Here is an 18,953-nt window from a genome sequence, read left to right as displayed (position 1 = left end):
TCTGAATTGACTGTGTTGAGCAATCATAATTTGGATTTAGATACTGTTAGTAGGGGTGAAATTAAGCAAGTAATAAAATGTTTGGGATGGAAAGCCATATAACTGGAGCTGGGCATGGCAGCTCACACCTGTAATCCCAGCTACTCAGGAAACATAGGAAGGTTGTGATTCAGTACTTCCCAGGTAAAAATGCAAGCCCCTGTCTCAAAAATAAGCAAAGCAAGAGGGGCAGGGAGCATGGCTACAATGATAGAGCATCTGCCTAGCAAGCATGAAGCCCTCAGCTCAGATCCCAGTAATGCCAAAAATGAAAGGAAAAAAAGAAAAGCAGAAGCAGTACAGCACAAAGATGAGTGGGGAAGTACAAGATGACTTGCCAGTCTGTTGGCCCGCGAGGTTCAGGGGCTGAGGTGCTACTGATGGGCAGGAAGAGACCGCAGGAAAGTGAGCTGCTCCGTTGTGAGCATGCTGAGACTGAGATCTTGCCTCTGTTGATTTCAGGTGGGGACTTTTAGCCAACAAGCATTGGTAGAAATCCCATCCCAGGTCTACTTGAGGGTCCCTCCTATCAGAGGGGGAGGGTGAAGTGGGCAACTCTAAAGCCTGAAAGGACAAGGTAAAGAGGAGCTTGCAGTTACTCTCAGGAAGTCAGCTTTATCCATTTCCTGTCAAGTCGTGTGGTAGTGTATAGTATTAAGTAATAGCTCAGTAAATGCCTAAGTTTGCCACTTACATTATTCAGCCAGGAAATGTTGTTCATTGACTGATATTTCTTTTTTTTTGGGGGGGGGGATCTGGTTGTGGGGCCTGAACTCTGGGCCTGGGCGCTGTCCCTCAGCTCTTCAGCTCAAGGCTAGCGCTCTACCACTTGAGCCACAACACCACTTCCAGCTTTTTTCTTTTTGCTTATGTGGTGCTGAGGAGTCGAACTCAGGGCCTCATGCATGCAAGGCAAGCGCTCTACCACTGAGTCACCTTCCCAGCCCCATTGACTGATATTTTGTTCATGGTCTTGACAGGAAAAATTTCAATTTGTGTAACTCTTGAGCACCTAGTATGTTCTAGTCACTGTGCCAAATATTTTATTCAAATCGTCTCCCTTTATCCTTAAAAGTAATCCAGCAAGGGTAGGCGTTATTATCTCTGTGTTGTATTTGTAAACTTTGTAATGAGAAAAATTAAGTTGCTTGATCAACTTTTCCCCCCACATCTTTCTAGAACCCAAATTTGTTATCTTAACCACAAAAGATCTAGTGTGTATGTAGGCATCCTCACCCTCATAAAAATCCATCTTAAAATCTCTTACTCTGGTTCCAGTGTAAAAATTACTTTGACCCAAAGGCACTGACTTATATTAAATTCTGCAAAAAGGAAAAAAAGAAAAAGAACTTGGCTGAGTTGTCCTTCTGAGAAAATGTGGTGCCAGTATCAGACCTGTGAGATGGTGTGTAACTGCTCTGAGATGCCTAGAGTGCAGTATTGCATATGGATGTTCTCCAAGTCTTCATCGTGAAACAAGTGAATTGGAAAATAGCAAAACGTGCATGCAAGCATGTTGTCAGAAATGCCCACAGTTAACTACAGTAACTTACTGCATGGAGTTGGAAACCTGGCTTGTGTATTCTTCTTTATGATTAGTGCATGTGTGTGCATGTGCACACCAACCAGAACTGTGGCTTGAACTCGGCCTTACACTCTTGCTTGCCTTTTTGTCTGCTCAAGGCTGGCACTCTACCACTTGAGCCACACTTCCACTTCTGGCTTTTTACTGGTTTTGGATATTAAGAGTCTCTTGGATTTGTCTCCTCCTGGCTGGCTTTGAACTTTGATCCTCAGATGTCAGCCCCCTGAGGAGCTAGGATTGCAGGCATGAGCCATGGGTGCCTGGCCACATTTATTTATTGAAAACTCAATAACAGAGGTTTTTGGAGGCTCCCAACAGGTTTTAGAAATACAGGGTACATGACCAGGCAAAAATTATATGCAAAAAAAATGAATGTATACACATTTTTGTGAGGATGCAATTCAGTTTTGTTTTTTTTTTCAGATTCTCATAATTTGGTAAAACTCACACTTGCCCTCTACCCCAAAGGTTGAGCTCCAGGAGCATTTTTATAGTGTGTAATAAACTACAAAGTTCCATGAAACCCCTGTGTGGTTAAATATCTTTTAACAAAGAGTCTTTGCTGTTCTTTGAAAGTTAGGAACAAATTTATTTATCATAAAGGAAATGACTATATTTTTGGCTACACTTATAGTGTTTTCTGTTATATTAACCAACTAAAACACCTCTTGGTTATTTTGTTGTCCATTAGCCTGGGGATATGATGTGGTTCAGTCAGAGGGGGCCAGAAACACACATAAAGCAAGGACAAAAGCTCCAAATGCATTAAATAGAAGAAGGAAAAGTCTGCCGGGCACCAGTGGCTCACGTCTGTAATCCTAGCTACTCAGGAGGATGAGGTCTGAGGATCGAGGTTCAAAGCCAGCCTGGGCAGGAAAGTCTGTGAGACTCTTATCTCCAATTAATCACAGAAAACCGAAAGTGGCGCAGTGGCTCAAGTGGTAGAGGCTAGCTAAAGAGCTCAGGGACAGAGCCTAAACCCAGAGTTCAAGCCCCACCACTGACCAAAAAAAAAAAAAAAGAGAGAGAGAAGTAAAAGCCTGATTGTGCCTTATGGTAAATAAACACAATGCTCAGTTTTAAAGCGTAATTCAAATGTCTTTCACTAATACATTTTCCCCACTGTATCTTCCTGTAGGAAAAGAATGCTTGCAGTCTGTTTGTAAGAAAGAAAAGGAAATCAGGCAAGGTTGGCCCACGCTTGGAATCACAGCTACTCAGAAGGCTGAGATCTGAGAATCACCGTTCAAAAGCCCCCTAGGACAGGCAAGTCCATGAGACTTTTATCTGTAATTAACCAGCAAAAAAAGCTGAAATTGGAAGTATGGCTGAAATGATAGAGCATGAGCCTTGAGTGAAAAAAGTTAAGGGATAGCACCCAGGCCCTGAGTTCAAGCCCCAGAACTGGCAGAGGGGGAAAAAAAAAGACAAAGGAAGAAAGCAAGGACAGGACAACCAGTTAAACTAGGTTGTACTATTTCTTCCCATAACTCAGCATGTCTCTTGAATCTTTTTTTTTTTTAAATCAATTTCCTGCCTTATCCTAGCAGGAAATCAAATTTCATTTTGAACCTTGCTTAGTAAGTCTGGAATGGTCTAAGATAAAGAAGACATTACCCTTTTCCCTCTTGTATAGTATTGCCACTGCACCTATGAACATGAAGGAAAAGAACAGAATGATAAAAGGTAGATAATGTTCTCATTTTAACGAGAGCGCTTGGAAAGGTCTCGGAAGTTGCTGGAGGTCAGAGGTTCTTAAGAGTCAGTAGACCCCAGCCCTCCTTGCAAATAGGCCCCAGTGCCCCTCATTTGCTTTAGACTTACTTTGTGGTGCCCACTGCTCATTACTGAAGTTAAGAGCCAGGACACATGTATGCATTTCACTTCAAGAAGCCCTCTGAGAAAGTAAAAGGAGAAAAGAAGTCTCCATCCTGCTAAAGTTTAGAATATTAGAGAAGAAACTCATATTTGCAAGCACTTACTACCAGTCAGACTCTATTACATAACCTTAACGGGAGCTCAACATTTAATTCATAAAAACCAGTTGGTATTACCCCTCATCGTGTGTGTGTGTGTGTGTGTGTGTGTGTGTGTGTGTGTGTGTGTGTGTGTGTGTGTGTGTGTGTGTGTGTGTGTGTGTGTGTGTGTGTGTGTGTGTGTGTGTGTACGTATATGTCAGAACTGGGGCTCAAATTCAAATCCCTATACTTTTGCTTGGCTTTTTCTTTTCCAGGCTGATGCTCTTACCATTTGAGCCACAGCTCCACTTTCGGCTCTTATTGTTTAATTGGAGATAAAAATGTGAGTGGATTTTTCTGCTTGGGCTGGCTTTAAACCTCAGTCTTCAGATCTCAGCCTCCTGAGTAGCTAGAATTACAGGCATGAGCCACCAGCCACTCCTGCCATCCCACTCCACCCCACTTACCAGGTGTTTTTTTTTTTTTTTTTTGATCGGTCATGGGGCTTGAACTCTGGGCCTGAGCGCTGTCCCTCAGCTCTTCAGCTCAAGGCTAGTACTCTACCACTTGAGCCACAGTGCCACTTCCAGTTTTTTGGTGGCTAATTGAAAAGTCTCATGGACTTTCCTGCCCTGGCTGGCTTTGAACCGCAATCCTCAGATCTCAGCCTCCTGAGTAGCTAGGATTACAGGCGTGAGCCACCGGCACCGTGTGCTTCCAGTATAGGTTTGGAAGAATTTTGAGAAATGAAAAGTCTTTGGAGATCACTAAAGTGAATCCTCCCAAACAGATAGAGAAACTGAGGCCAAATGACAAATATGTCATACTGCAAACATTTCCATGCTGTCTTACATATATTAGTTACATGTAAGCCTCATCAAATCATGATTGATTAAATATTATCATCTTCATTGTACAAATCAACAAACTGAATTGACTCAAGGTCTGGACCAACTTACTCTGTGATTCTCAACCTAAAGCTTACCACATATTGTTTTAGTAGGACTAATTACATCCTTTTGATGAAATCTCATAGAAAAAAGTGAGACTTCAGTGATTCATGAAACAAATCACAGCAAGAAAAATAAATGCTTTGTACCATGAAGTAATAATGATTATAGCATTATAAATAACAAGGAAGTAAGGCATGAGTTGATTTAATCTTGGGTTTTTATTTATTTCTGGACTGGGAATAAGCATAGTAGATTCATAATATCTTTGGGTTTATTACTAGTGTACAATTTGGAGGTGTCTTACCAAAATAATTCAAGAAGACCATACTTCATAATAAATTATTTATAGAAATTGTAATTGAGTAAAGGCAAACTTTCAAACCACTAATTCAAAAAAATATCCTAAAAGGAAATGAGTAAATGTGAAGAGCTAAGCTTTACACAAAACTACTTAATTGTTTCATTGCCTTTACTATGAGTTTTTCTTGTATTTGCACTCTCTAGATGTAGAGGTGTTGGTCAGGTAATTATCTGTCTCCGTGCCATTGATCTTGTGCAGAAAAACAAATTGCTTTACATAGTTTACATAGGTAACTTTCTGTAAATAAAAAACTTCTTTTTAATTGGAAAGAAAGTTATAACTAGCATATGAACACAAGTTTTGGTCTCCAAATTGTTCTTCCTTTTTTTTTTTTTTTCTTTCTGGTCGTGGGGCTTGAACTCTGGGCCTGGACACTGTCCCTCAGCTCTTCAACTCAAGGCGAGTGCTCTATCATTTGAGCCACAGCACCACTTCTGGTTTCCTGGTGGTTTATTGGAGATAAGAGTCTCACAGACTTTCCTTCCTGGGCTGGCTTTGAACCACAATCCTCCAGATCTCAGCCTCCTGAGTAGCTAGGATTATAAGCATGAGCCACTGGTGCCGGCTTTGTTCTTCCTTTAAAAGGAATGGATCTTTGTACAGTATATGATAAGAGTGAGTATTAGCTGGGGTTACAGGTATGAGCCACCAATACCTAGGAGACTATTTAATTCTATGTTAAATATTTTCTTTTTAAGATGATAAACTATGTCTGTTTTATAAAACTAATAAATGAAGGTGAATCTCCTAGATGATTCTGTTCAAATGAAGGGAACTGCAGAATGGAGTTGATATAGAACAAAATTTGAAAGCAACATTGTAAGACTTGACTTGGAGAGGACAAATGTACGTTGTCCTTCCAGAAGTCTATGTTTCTAAAGAGGCCTTTGAAATTTCTGCCTGGCTCTGCTGCTCCTGCCCCGCACAGCCTCCCTCCTGCACCCATTCTCTGATTCAGGAGCATGACGTTTGATGAACACTTGAGCCAGATTTTTATTCTCAGCTTTGTGTTTGGCCTAAAAACATGTAGAAGAGGCTTTGTAGCCATTTTATGGTGTTTGAAAGTAAAAAAATGAAAAAGCCACTTCACAGTACTTGATTTTTAATGTTCATTTTGAGAGAATTCAGAATCTAGTTCCCAGAAAACTGCAGACACCTGACATAACCACTTCCGTTGAATTGTACCTCTTGAAATAGGATTGTGGGGCTCAGTGGTAGAGCGCTTGCCTTGCATGCATGAGGCCCTGGGTTCAATTCCTCAGCACCACATAAGCAAAAAGAAAATCCGGAAGTGGTGCTGTGGCTCAAGTGGTAGAGCGCTAGCCTTGAGCTGAAGAGCTGAGGGACAGCGCTCAGGCCCAGAGTTCAGGTCCCAGGACCAGACCCCCCCCCCCCCCCCAAAAAAAAAAAAATAGGATTGTGTCTCGCTTGCCTACCATACAGCTTTATGGACCGTTGTTAGCTTCTCACTGGCCAGTTGTGCTTCAGTGGTCATAATAAAGTTGTGGTATTTAGCTGAAGGCTTAGAATTTTTTTTGTTGTTGGTGGTGGTGGTTGTGGGGCTTGAACTCTGGGTCTGGGTGCTGTCCCTCAGCACTTCAGTTCAAGACGAGTGCTCTACCACTTGAACCACAGCGACACTTCTGGTTTTCTGGTTGTTTATTGGAGATGAGTCTCATGGACTTTCCTGCCCAGGCTGGCTTTGAATCATGATCCTCAGATCTCAGCCTCCTGAGTAGCTAGGATGACAGGCATGAGCCACTGGTACCTGGCTTTAGAATTTTTTTAAATAATTAGCTGAGTGCCAGTGGCTCACATCTGTAATCCTAACTACTTGGAAGGCTGTGATCTGAGGATGGCAGTTCAAAGTCAGCTTGGGAAGGAAAGTGTGTGAGATTCTAATCTGCAGTTAACCACCAAAAAGCTGGACGTAGAGATGAGGCTCAAGTGGTAGAGCTCTAGCCTTGAAAGCTCAGGGCCTAAATTCAAGCCTCGGGCCTGGTACAAGAATAAATAAAGACTGGGATTTTTTTTTTCTATTACCAGTACTTTCCCCTTGTTTGGCTATTGTTAAAGAATTTCATATCTAGTCAGCCAGGCTTCTGGTCCTGTATCCCATTCATATGAAAACATTCTCTTGGTACATAGGTTTGGCCCTGTGATTCAGAGGCATTGTCTGTTCAGAGGCAAACAGTTCATAGGAGCATGGAATAGGAGTAGGTTTTAGAATAGGAAAAGGCTGCAGAAAACATTCAATTATACCCTTTCATTTTACAAAGAAAAACTAAGGGTGAAGGGTTGAAGTACTATTTGAGCTTTTAGGTAGTGCTTAAAGTAAGATTCTAATGCTCTTCATGTATTACACAGTTGAAGATGATGGGGAAAGATGGATGGAAGGGGTGACATGAATTGTAAATTGACATGCTGAACTGAAACCACTTTGTACAACTACTTAGAGATAGACTAAAATTAAAGAAAAACAAGCTGGGTGCTGGTGGCTCACATCTATAATCCTAGCTACTCAGGAAGCTAAAATCTGAGGATCGAGTTTGTGTGTGTGTGTGTGTGTGTGTGTGTGTGTGTGTGTGTGTGTGTGTGTGTGTGTGTGTGTGTGTGTGTGTGTGTGTGTGTCAGGAAGCTAAAATCTGAGGATCGAGTTTGTGTGTGTGTGTGTGTGTGTGTGTGTGTGTGTGTGTTGCAGGTCCTGGGCCATGAACTCAGGGCCTATGTGCTGTCCCTGATCTTGTTTTGCTCAAGAGGGCCTATGTGCTGTCCCTGATCTTGTTTTGCTCAAGGCTAACATTCTACCACTTGAGCCATAGCACTACTTGTGGCTTTTTCTGAGTGGTTTGTTGGAGATAAGAGTCTCACAGACTTTCCTGCCTAGGCTAGCTTCAAACCACAATTCTTAGATTTCAGCCTTTTAAATAGCTAAGATAACAGGCCCAGTGCCTGGCTGGGGATCATGGACTTAAGACAGTCCAGGCAGGGAAGTTTATGAGACTCTTATCTCTAATTTAGTTAATTTCCTAGTTAAAAAAGCAAGAATTGGTAGACAGCCTTGAACAAAAGAGCTAAGGGACACAGCCCAAGCTCTAAATTTGAGCCTCAGTACTAGCATCTAAGTAAATGAATGGATGAATAAATAAAAGATAAATATAATTATAAAAAATGTGCAGATAGGATTTGAAAAATTATGACAAATAATTTTATTATTGCTTTTAATTAAAATTTATAATAAAATGTACTTAAAAATAAGTTCTCTAGGGAGAAAATGAGAGAAGAGGTGACACTGTTCAAAAAGAAAGATACTTATTACCTGACTTACATAACTGTAACCTCTTTGTCCATCTCCATAAAAATACACAAAATAAGTTCTATGCACAGTAATCCCTTTGTCCCAGAAATCCCTTTCAGGCCTTACCTTTTGTGGTCCAAACTTTTCCCTACACCCAGTCTAAGGTATGCACTGATGTGTACTCCATTACCATAGCACTGCCCATTTCAGAATGTTGTATAAATGAAGCAGACATCCTGCATATGCTTTTTAAAGTCCACAGCTGACATCAGGGTTCATTCTTGGTGTGGATTTGTAAGGGTCTGGACAACTGTAGGCTATGTGTCAGCCATTACAGTATCAAGTGAGGTCTCCCTTCTCTCTGACCCTTAGCAAGATCTTTTATGGTTCTCATGCTCTTTTTCCAGAATGTTATGCAGTTGGAATCATATATAACCTATTCAGTTTGATTTTGTGGGGAGGGGGTCGGTCGTGGGGCTTGAACTCTAGGCCTGGGCACTGTCCCTGAGCTTTTCTGCTCGAGGCGAGCTCTCTACCATTTGAGCCACAGCACCACTTCCATTTTTCTGGTGTTAATTGGAGATAAGAGTCTCACAGGCTTTCTTGCCCAGGCTGGCTTTGAACCGGTATCCTTAGATCTTAGCATCCTGAGTAGCTAGGATTATAGGTGTGAGCCACCGGCTCCTGGTCAGCTTGATTTCTTATTTTTAGTTTTTAACTATTAGGAATAAAGATGCTGGGCTTGGAAGGTTGCTCAGTGGTAGAGTGCTTGCTTTGCATGCATGAGGCCCTGGGTTCGATTCCTCAGCACCACATAAGCAGAAGAGGCCAGAAGTGGCACTGTGGCTCAAGTGGTAGAGGGCTAGCCTTGAGCCTGAGTGCCCAGGCCCAGAGTTCAGGCCTTACAACCCACCAAAAAAAAAAAAGGAATAAAGATGCTATGCTATGCTATTTTTTTTTCCAGAGATAGCCAGGACCCTGACACTAAGCTCCTAAATAACTAACAGTTAATTAACTTTTTTAACTTTCTACTTTGAGATAATAATAAATTCATACAAACCTACGTAGGTTATGAACCTATGACAAAAAGTCCACTCACCCAGTTTATTGTAACTGATGTTATACAGGAACTGAGTCATGAGAATACAGAGAAAGCCACATTTTGAGAGGTCAAATTGAGAGTCTTCATTGGAGAACCCGTGTCTGCAGGTGGACTCCTGTCTCAAAAGACCTACAGCCCAGAACAGAGCTTGAACCAGGCTTTTAAAGACAAAAAACACATGCTTGGGTGGAGACCAAGCCTTAACAAAAGCAGGCCTTACCCCGGCAATGCTCGGGTACCGGCAAAACTTTCATCTAGGGAAGTAGCTCAGGTGTCAGCTTAAACTTTTTGTGTAGGGCATATGTCTCAAATTTTCCATGTAGGATGATACTTAGAGGCTACTCACAGGGGAGTGAATCTAACCATTTGGGGAAACTAAAAGCCAGCATTCTACGTATCAAAAGCTCTCCAAGGGCTGAAGAGCATTATATGTGCAATTCAATGAATGACCTCTCCCACCTCTAGGCTTTTCAGCACTGGGTGGAAAGCCCCCTCCATCAGCAAGGCATAGGGATGGCTGTGAGAACTAGACCATGTTACTTAGACCCAGCCTCCTTACTTCACTTCAGAGCCAGATCAACTCCAGGAAACTGATATTTGTATAAAGTGAATATATAGTTCTTTGGTGTTTCATCAGATTAGATAGATAGATAGATAGATAGATAGATAGATAGATATTCACAATACAGAATTATTCCACTATTACCATGTACCCTGAGATGGCAGTGCCCCCCACTTATCCACAGGGGGTGTTGTCCAGGACCCCCGAATACCTGTAACTATGGCACACACCCAACTCTGTTTGATCCATGTTTTGGTCTTACTATGGAGCCTCGCAACCTCAGCATTTGACCCATTTTTTTCTTACTAGTTGAGAACATTCACCTTTTCACTTAAAGCACCGCTTAGCTCTTGCTGGCACATTTGAGTGGCCCTCAGCGCTGCTTCATGTGTCTCTTTTCCTCTTGAATATTGATGATGTCTGTCTTCCAACTACAGGCTTCGTTCACCGATGTTCTTTGAAAGAGCCAATTTTTGTTCTATTGATTTTTTTCTCTCTATTTTTCGGGTGTCTATTGATTTCTGTTCTTTGTTATTATTCTACATTTACTTTGCTTTAATTTGTTCCTTTTTTCCTCTCTAGCTTCCTGTGGTAGAATCTTAGATAATTGCTTTTAGGCTCTTGACCTCCCAATAAAAGCAGAGGAAACAATCAATGTTCTCAAAGTTTCTTTTAAGCGGGATTTCATAAATTTGAGAGTTTTTATTTCCATTCAGCTCAAAATATTATGTAATTTCCTTTGTGCTTTTTTTATATTGTACAGATTGTTTTTATTATTATTGCCTGATTTCTAAATATTTGGTTCCATTCCATTGTCCTCCTATTATTGTGTTCTAATTTAATTCCTTTGTGATAGAAGACATTGTGTATAGCTTCAGTTCTTCCCATTTGTAAAGACTTATTCCTGCTGTAGCAGATTGTCTTGATGAATGCTGCTTCATGGACATTGTAAAAAAAATTTTATCTTGTTGCTGAGGGCTGAAATGTTCTATAAATCTCAGTTCTTGTGTGTCCCTGCTTTTGGTAACATTGTTCTTCCAGTTAATGAGAGAAAAATACTGATGTTCCCTTTGTAACTTTGTTTCTTCCATCATTCCTGCAGGTTTGGCATCTCTGGTATTACAAACATACATATGTAGAATTCTCCCATCCTTTCAAGGAGTTAGTCCTTTGAACACTATGAAATATTCCTCATTATTTCTTGACAATCTTTGTTTTACTTTCTACCTTGTCTGATGTAAAGATACTCTTTAAACCTAAGATTTCAATTTTCTTTTTCGTGCTGGTTTTGGAGCTTGAACTCAGGGCCTGGGTACTACTGTCCCTGAGCTTTTGTGCTCAAGGCTAGTACTCCACCACCTGAGTCACAGCTCCACTTCTGGCTTTTTGGTAGTCAACTGGAAATGAGAGTCTCACAAACTTTCTTGTTTGGACTGGCTTTGAACTGTGATCCTCAGATCACAGTCTCCCAAGGAGCTAATATGACAGACAGGAGCCACTGATGTCCCTTTACTTTTAGTCTGTTTCTCCTATGCAATTCTTAGTATATATTTGAGACTTTTTTTTTTTTTTTTTTTTGTCAGTCATAGGGCTTGAACTCTGGGCCTGGGTGCTGTCCCTCGGCTCTTCAGCTCAAGGCTAGGGCTCTACCACTTGAGCACCACTTCTAGTTTTCTGGCGGTTTATTGGAAATACGAGTCTCACGGACTTTCCTGCCCAGGCTGGCTTCGAACCGTGATCCTCAGATCTCAGCCTCCTGAGTAGCTAGGATTACAGGTATGACCTCCAGTGCCTGGCTATATTTGTGACCTTTTAATATGCCTTTTTTTTGTGTGTATGCCAGTCATGGAGCTTGAACTCTGGGCCTTGGCACGGTCCCTGGGCTCTTTAGCTCAAGGCTAGCACTCTACCACTTGAGCCACAGCACCACTTCTGGCTTTTTCTGCTTTTGTAGCGCTGAGGAATCGAACCCAGGGCCTCTTGCATGCAAGACAAGCACTCTACCAGTGAGCCACCTTCCCAACCCTTTAATATGCCTTTTAAGTGGACTATTTAGATGAGCTATGGTTAGTGTATTCTTGATATGGTTGAATTTAACCATCTTGCTATTTTATTTGTTTTTGGTTAACCTTTCTTTTGAGTTAGGCTTAAGGACTTAATTTAATCTCCTCTTTTGGTCCATTTGAGGTGTTACTCTTTGCTCCACTGGCTTATTCTTTGTTCTTGTACTTTTTTACTTCTTGCTCTGTGATTCTAATATGCCTTTGTAAGTTACAATGTATTATTGAATAGTATTCCACTTCTCTTATGAACTAACACTTTTTATAAGAGTTTTTCCATGATCTGAGCTTTGTTTTAAATAAATTATATTACTTAATCTGTCAGTTCACAGTTACCTTTTTTCTTCAGTATATAAGTTATTGCCAGTCCATCCAATGCAATTTCACCTTCATTATTAGAATTTTTGTCTGTATGGGCTGGGATGTAGCTCAGTGGCAAAGCGCTTGCCTAGCAAGTGCAACGTCCTGGGTTCGATCCCCAGTACCAAAAAAGAAAAAGACAAAAAAAAAAAAGGATTTTTGTCTGTAGAGGTTGGTTTGAATAAACCATCCCATTTCATAACTCACCATATCCCTGTTTTCATTTGTTTTTTTAATCATTCTTTTAAAAATCTCTTTGATTATCTTTAAGAAGTTGTACAAAGGAGGTGCCATTAACAAAGGGGTTTATGAATATAGTGCATCCTAATCAGTGTTACCCTTCAGCATCCTCACTTGTATCTTAATATGGGGCATAATCAACACAGACCTTCTAATGCCTTTGCTTGCTCTTCCGTTATTTCTTGGTCTATCTCTGCTCTCTACTAATGGATTTTCCTGCTTCCTAGAATGCCAGTCATTTATTTTTTTTTTTTAACTAAAAGACAAATATGTGTGAAATTGACATTTTTGAATTCTTGGTTTTGTTGAGTCCCTTTAAAAAATATTAGACTTTTTCCTAAAGGCATTTTTCCTTAATTCTTTGTTAGTTTGTTCCTTTCAAGGCTTACAAGCTAGCTTGAGACTTAGCTAGGAAAGTCTGTATTGCAGGCTTCTTCCCCCGCCCCCCCCCGCACCCCCGCACCCCCCCCCCCCCCCCCCCGCCTGCTCTCCCCCCGCCTGCTCTCCCCCCCCCCCCCCCCCCCCCCAGTCCTTCACCATCACCCTGGTCGCTGGTGTGTTCCTCTGCCTGGTTCCTACTTCCATCTTTGTATGTTGAGTGGAGAGAACATGGATTCCTGGCTCCATGCCAGCTCTGAGAATGATTCCTATTGTAACTCTGGTAACTTTTCTGTCTTTAGGAGTTCCATCCTTGCTCTCAAGACAGTATTACCTTTCTCGGTAAAGTTTATGTGTGGCTGAACATTCAAGAAACCCTTTTTCAGTTCACTGCAACTCTCCTCCCTAGATTCTGGCCATCCTGGCCTCCCTGTTTAGCAGGATTACCAGGCTCCATGTGGGGGCTTTCTCCCCACTGAAGTGGTAAATCGCTTCCTGGCTAGGAGCCTGGCTGATGGGAGGACTGGCCTTTTTCTAAGGGATCTCAGTCCTGGACTGCCTGAGTCTGAAAATAGTTCTCTCTATTTGACTTTTTTTTTTTTTCCCGGCAGTCTGTTGTGTGCCTTGAACTCAAGGCCTGGGTGCTGTCCCTGAGCTCTTCTTGCTCAAGGCTAATGCTCTACCACTTGAGCTACAGCGCCACTTCTGGCTTTTTCTGCTTATATGGTACTGAGGAATCGAACCCAGGGCCTCATGCATGCAAGGCAGGCACTCTACCACTGAGCCACCTTCCCAGCCCCTAAAAATAGTTCTCTCCTATGTTTTGTCCTTTCTCTGGCAGCTTACAGGGGGCACCATGCTGGACCTATTTACTCCAAGTCAGAAGGGGAATCACTCTAGGATGAGCTTTAATGCTAACACCTGAACAAAATCAGAAGTTCCCAGGAAACAGTTTTTCTTCCCTAATACTTAACCATTGATTCAGTCTCCCCCCCCCCCCCCATTATTGTTATAAATGAGCTTGTCTTTACTGTAACAATTCCTTAACATTTTTTCTTCCAAGAGCCAAGTGGCAGCTTTAAATCAGAGTCTAACAAGAAGAGAATGATGTGTGATACAAATCAGGAAAATGAACTTGATCTCCCTATTATGGTAATTGTTAATGTATTAGCAGTTCATTGGAAACATAAAAGAATAAATACCAGTGGGCATCAGAATACAAATGAACCAATTGGTTTAGTGTTTAGAAATACATATCCTATAATTTTAGGGGGGTAGCCATGTGGAACTTACTTTGTATCAGAAATTGTCAAATGTTAATTGTAATGGGCTCCACTGTGTGTTCTTAGACATTGTGGGTGTCTGGTCCTGGGCCAGCTAATCAACTCAGCCTTTGTAGTACAGAAGTGGCCATAGACAATACAGAAATAAATGAGTTGGCTGAAATGTTTATTTTTGGACAATGAAATTTAAATTTCATATAATTGTGGCTCCACTTAGTCTTTGATTTTAATTGTGTGTGTGTGTGTGTGTGTGTGTGTGTGCCGGTCCTGGGGCTTGAACCCAGGGCCTAAGAGCTATCCTTGAGCTGTTTTGCTCAAGGCTGGCTCCACTTATGGCTTTTTTGATGGTTCATTGTAGATAAGAATTTGAAGGACTTTTCTGCCTGGGCTGGCTTCAAACTGTGATCCTCAGATCTCAGCCTCCGGGATAGCTAGGATTACCAGCATGAGCCACTGGTGCCTGGTGTTTTTTGATTGTTTTTTTCCCCCCCATATTCCCAGGTGTCGGGTGAGACTTGTCTCATGGGTCATGGCTCAACAACCCCTACACTGGGTGGATAAAAAGCTCACCATAGCTTTTTCCTAGGAGACCTTTGTTTTTTCAGTGCTCAGTGATATTTTTACTCAAAAGCACTCCCTACTCTTAAGTTAAACAGCAAAGTAAACAAGATTGCACACATTTGAGCCTGTAGGATTTTGAGAGATTAGATAGTGTCAAAGGTTATGTCAGAAGCAAGGTTTGGTGGCACATGCCTGCAGTGTTGGCCACTCTTTTGAACAAGCCTGAGCTGAAGAACTTCAGACCGGTCTGGGCAGCAGAGTGTGAGACCTATAGAATGAAGGAGGAAAGCAGCAGGAATGATCATAGAAAGCATCCACACAGATCAGAATGGCAGATTTCATTTCAGAAGTGAGTTTAAATATGAATTGACTCAACTCTTCAGAGTCCAGAAAATTTTCTGACTGGATAAAATTGTGAGATCCAACTATATATATCTTGTCTACAAAGCACATAGTATCTTGCCTGCAAATCACACAAATATACCAAATGTTCACCTTTAAAATATTCAAATTCAAAAAGAAAATTGGAAGAGCTGAGGGAGAAGTTCACCATCCAATCATAGCCAAGCCACTGTAACCAAGCAAGGTTTTCTGGACTCACAAGGGTGTGGTGGGGGAGGGGGGGGAGGCTGTAATGGGGAGGGCCGGGTGAAGTTTTGGTTCAGAGTGGGAAAAAGTATAAGGATAAAAGTTGAAAAATAAAAGGAAAACTGGCATAAATTGCATTTTCTCCCTAAAGCTTTTCTGCCACTGACCAGATATGTAATATTGAGTGATGTAATTTCTTCTCATTTATTTTGGTGAGGTTTTGGTAAGCCACTCACTGGTGCCCAGCAAGAGTCATTTTTGTAGAGGTGAGGTCTTGGTTAATGATTTCTCACTCAGTGACTATCCATCTACTGCTAGCAAAATAAGTCTGCAAGAACAGCTAAATGGTGTTCTAGCAAATCTGTTGCTTTATGTCCTTGTGATTCATGTACCTGGTTCTTAGATAGGACATGAGATTTATCAAGTATAAGGTTCCATTTGGTCTTTACCTACATAGGGAAATTACTTCTTAAACTCTATTTGTTTTATTAATTGGTTGGTTGGTTGATTTTTGTGCTGGTTCTGGGGCCGGGCCTGGGCACTCAGTTCTTTTGCTCAAAGCTAGTGCTCTAACACTTGAGCCACAGCTCCACTTCCAGGAAGTTTTTTTGTTTTTTTTTTTTCTTTTTCTTTTTGGTTGGTCATGAGGCTTGAACTCAGAGCCTAGGTGCTGTCCCTCAGCCTCTTTGTGCTCAAGATTACTGCTCTATCACAGCACCACTTCCAGTTTTTGAGTAGTTAATTGGAAATAAGAGTCTCACAGAGACTTTTCTGCCCAGGCTGCCTTCAAACTGCGATCCTCAGATCTCAGCCTCCTGAGTAGCTAGGTTACTTCTTAATGAATTAGATGAATTATAATTGTCACCATGGGTGGAATTAGTCATACCCAAAAGGAAAGAAAGGTATCCAATGTAGTTGAAACTAATTTACTCTCCAGTTTAGCTGTTGTATTTATTTTTTTCTTTTGCAGTAAAGATCGCTATCTTCAGAACCTACCAGAAGAAATGAGAGGCAAGAAAGAAAGGCCATTCATTTTGGAAAGACCCAAACGACACTGCAGTTATAAAGGAAAGTAACACCAGCTGCTAAACTGCCACCATCACCAGAACCCATGAGGTGCTTCAAATTCAAACGGTACAGTGACCACAATAATCTCCCTATCCTGGTGTTTCTACCAAGAACTTACATTTGGCTTCAAAGGATTCCTTTTAAAGTTGAAGTGTTTACTTCATAAATGCCAAATTATTTTATAGTTTCCTATTTCAGACTTTGGTCATTAATGTTTGTTTTAAAGTTTTGATTGTGTGTTGGGGTGGTATGCTCATGCATGTTCACACGCCGGTCCTGGGGCTTGAACTCAGGGCCTCTCCCTTGCTTGGCTTTTTCACTCAAAACTGGTGTTCTACCACTTGAGGCACTCCTTCACTTCTGGCTTTCTCCTTCTTGGATTTTCTGCCAGGCTGGCCTCAAGCCACAATCCTCCACATTTCAGCTTCCTGAGTAGCTACGATTACAGGTGTGGGCCCTCTGAACCCAGCACACCCTCCCCTTTCTTAAGAAAAATTTAAGCTTGTTTGAGGAAGAATGTGGTATATAATAATGCATTTATAAGTCCATCCCTCACCAAATATTTTTTCATTCAACAGAAATAAACCAAGTAACATAAATAGCAAGCAGTTCTTTTCAAATACTCAAAGGGTTTTGGGTCTTGTTTTTTGAGTTTTATTTCATGGTTTTTTTTTTTAGTCTTACTTGACATCTGGTCTCCTTTTCTCTTTTCATAGCTGACGTCCTATTTTTATTTCATCTTTATTTTCTCCTTTGCCCTTCTCTACCTTAAAAAAAATTATCTTACATGAATTGAGAGTTACAAAATGTATAGGATCCAAAATAGAAAAAAGATACATTTGAAAAAAAAAGCTACAAAAAATTCTTACTGTAATACCAATGGAGAAGAAAGAAAATGGGGCAAGAAGTTATTTAAAAAATAAGGCTTCCAAGTGAGGCTGTTGAGCACCAGTGACTCATAATCCTAGTTTAGGAGGCTGAGGATCTTAGTTCAAGGCCAGTCCCAGAAGGAAAGTCTGTTACTCTCCCTCTATAAGATAATCAGTGACAGACTGGGCTAGAGATGTGCCTAACAGGTAGGGCACAAAAATTTTCTTGTTGTGAAATTACAAAGACTGTTAGATTTCAAGTATAGTACAAAGCAATCATATAAATATTTGAAATCATCAACCTTCTTTTTGATCTTAGGCCAAAATTATTTCAATGAATGTTTAATAAAGAACAAAATACTTACAATTTTTATGGTATCATAGTGAACAGCTATAACTTGTTTATTAGATTTCCTTAATTTTATTTTTTGACAGATAATTTCACTTACATATTAGAAATACATGGGTCTAAGCTGAAACTAGCTCCTTGTAAAATGCAGGAAATATGAAACATCCCTCAAGTATAGTATCATGTTGTGATCCTAAAGATTCTAAGGAATACAGTACCTGATTTTTTTTTTTTTGTATGTACAGAGGATTGAACTCAGAGCATTGCAAGGCAGGCGCTCTACTACCTGAGCCTTGCCTCCAGCTCCTTTTTCCATTGGTTATTTTCAAGGTGTGTTCTCACTTCTACCTGGGATGCAGTGCTTATACCCATGTCACTTGCTTCTTTCTTTCTTTCTTTCTTTCTTTTTTTTTTCTTGGTTGGTCGTGAGGCTTGAACTCGGGGCCTGGGTGCTGTCCGTTTGCCTCTTTGTGCTCAAGGCTAGTGCTCTGTCACAGCACCATTTCTAGTTTTTGAGTGGTTAATTGGAAATAAGAGTCTCACAGGGACTTTTCTGCCCAGGCTGCCTTCAAACTGCGATTCTCAGATCTCGGCCTCCTGAGTTAGCTAGGTTACTTTTTAATGAATTAGATGAATTATAATTGTCACCATGGGTGAAATTAGTCATATCCAAAAGGAAAGAAAGGTGCACAACACTGTGCCTCCCTGTCATTAATTGAGACGAAATTATATGAATGTTTATACCTAGGCTGTCCTCAAACTTTGATCCTTTGACTCTACCTCCTAAGTAGCAAGGATTATAGGCGTGAGCCACCATGCCTAACATTTGGACTTGTTTTAATGCAGTGGTTCAACATATGTATAATCCTAGATACACCAAACACCAAAAAAATGTTTTAATTACTCTTTGATGTACTAACGTGAATTTGATAAAATATCTTGAGTGATTTAAAAAATATTTTTACTATAATTTTTCTTCACTAAAGTAATAACTAAAAAACCCAATAACATTAACAGTGGTTTATGAACCCAGTTGTAGGTTAAACTTCTAACTTAAAACTAACTAGTGCTCTTCTGTGATCTAGTAGTTACATAGCCACATCACCCCTCAACCAATAAAACAGTTTAAGTTCACAAAAGATACTTTTCAATACAGCAGAAGTTAAAGTGCCGACTGTTCACTTTCTCAGGTATAATAATACATAGGAAGTCTCCAGAATTCCCGGTCTTCTCCATCCATGCCCTAAGTTTAATTATTTCTGTTTCCATAATCCTGTGTAGATATTTACTGCCATCTGTGTACCATGCATTATAGAGTTCCTCATCCCATTTCAATCCA

At 40.8% G+C, this 18,953-nt stretch overlaps 1 protein-coding gene across 1 annotated transcript in view; it reads left to right on the top strand.

The window, feature by feature from the left end:
• Peak1 (pseudopodium enriched atypical kinase 1) overlaps window positions 1-18,953 on the top strand; it is a 227,590-nt gene that overhangs the window by 91,868 nt on the left and 116,769 nt on the right. The window contains exon 2 of the mRNA XM_042697775.1: window positions 16,299-16,462. The gene's annotated coding sequence lies outside the window, so the exon portion shown is untranslated. The remainder of the gene's footprint in view (window positions 1-16,298; window positions 16,463-18,953) is intronic.

This window comes from Dipodomys spectabilis, unplaced genomic scaffold (genome assembly GCF_019054845.1).
Source record: "Dipodomys spectabilis isolate Male_0828 unplaced genomic scaffold, ASM1905484v1 ptg000228l, whole genome shotgun sequence".
NCBI classification, from domain to species: Eukaryota; Metazoa; Chordata; class Mammalia; order Rodentia; family Heteromyidae; genus Dipodomys; species Dipodomys spectabilis.
The sequence above is the reverse complement of the archived record's forward strand: the minus strand, read 5'-3'. Positions and strand labels throughout refer to the sequence as shown.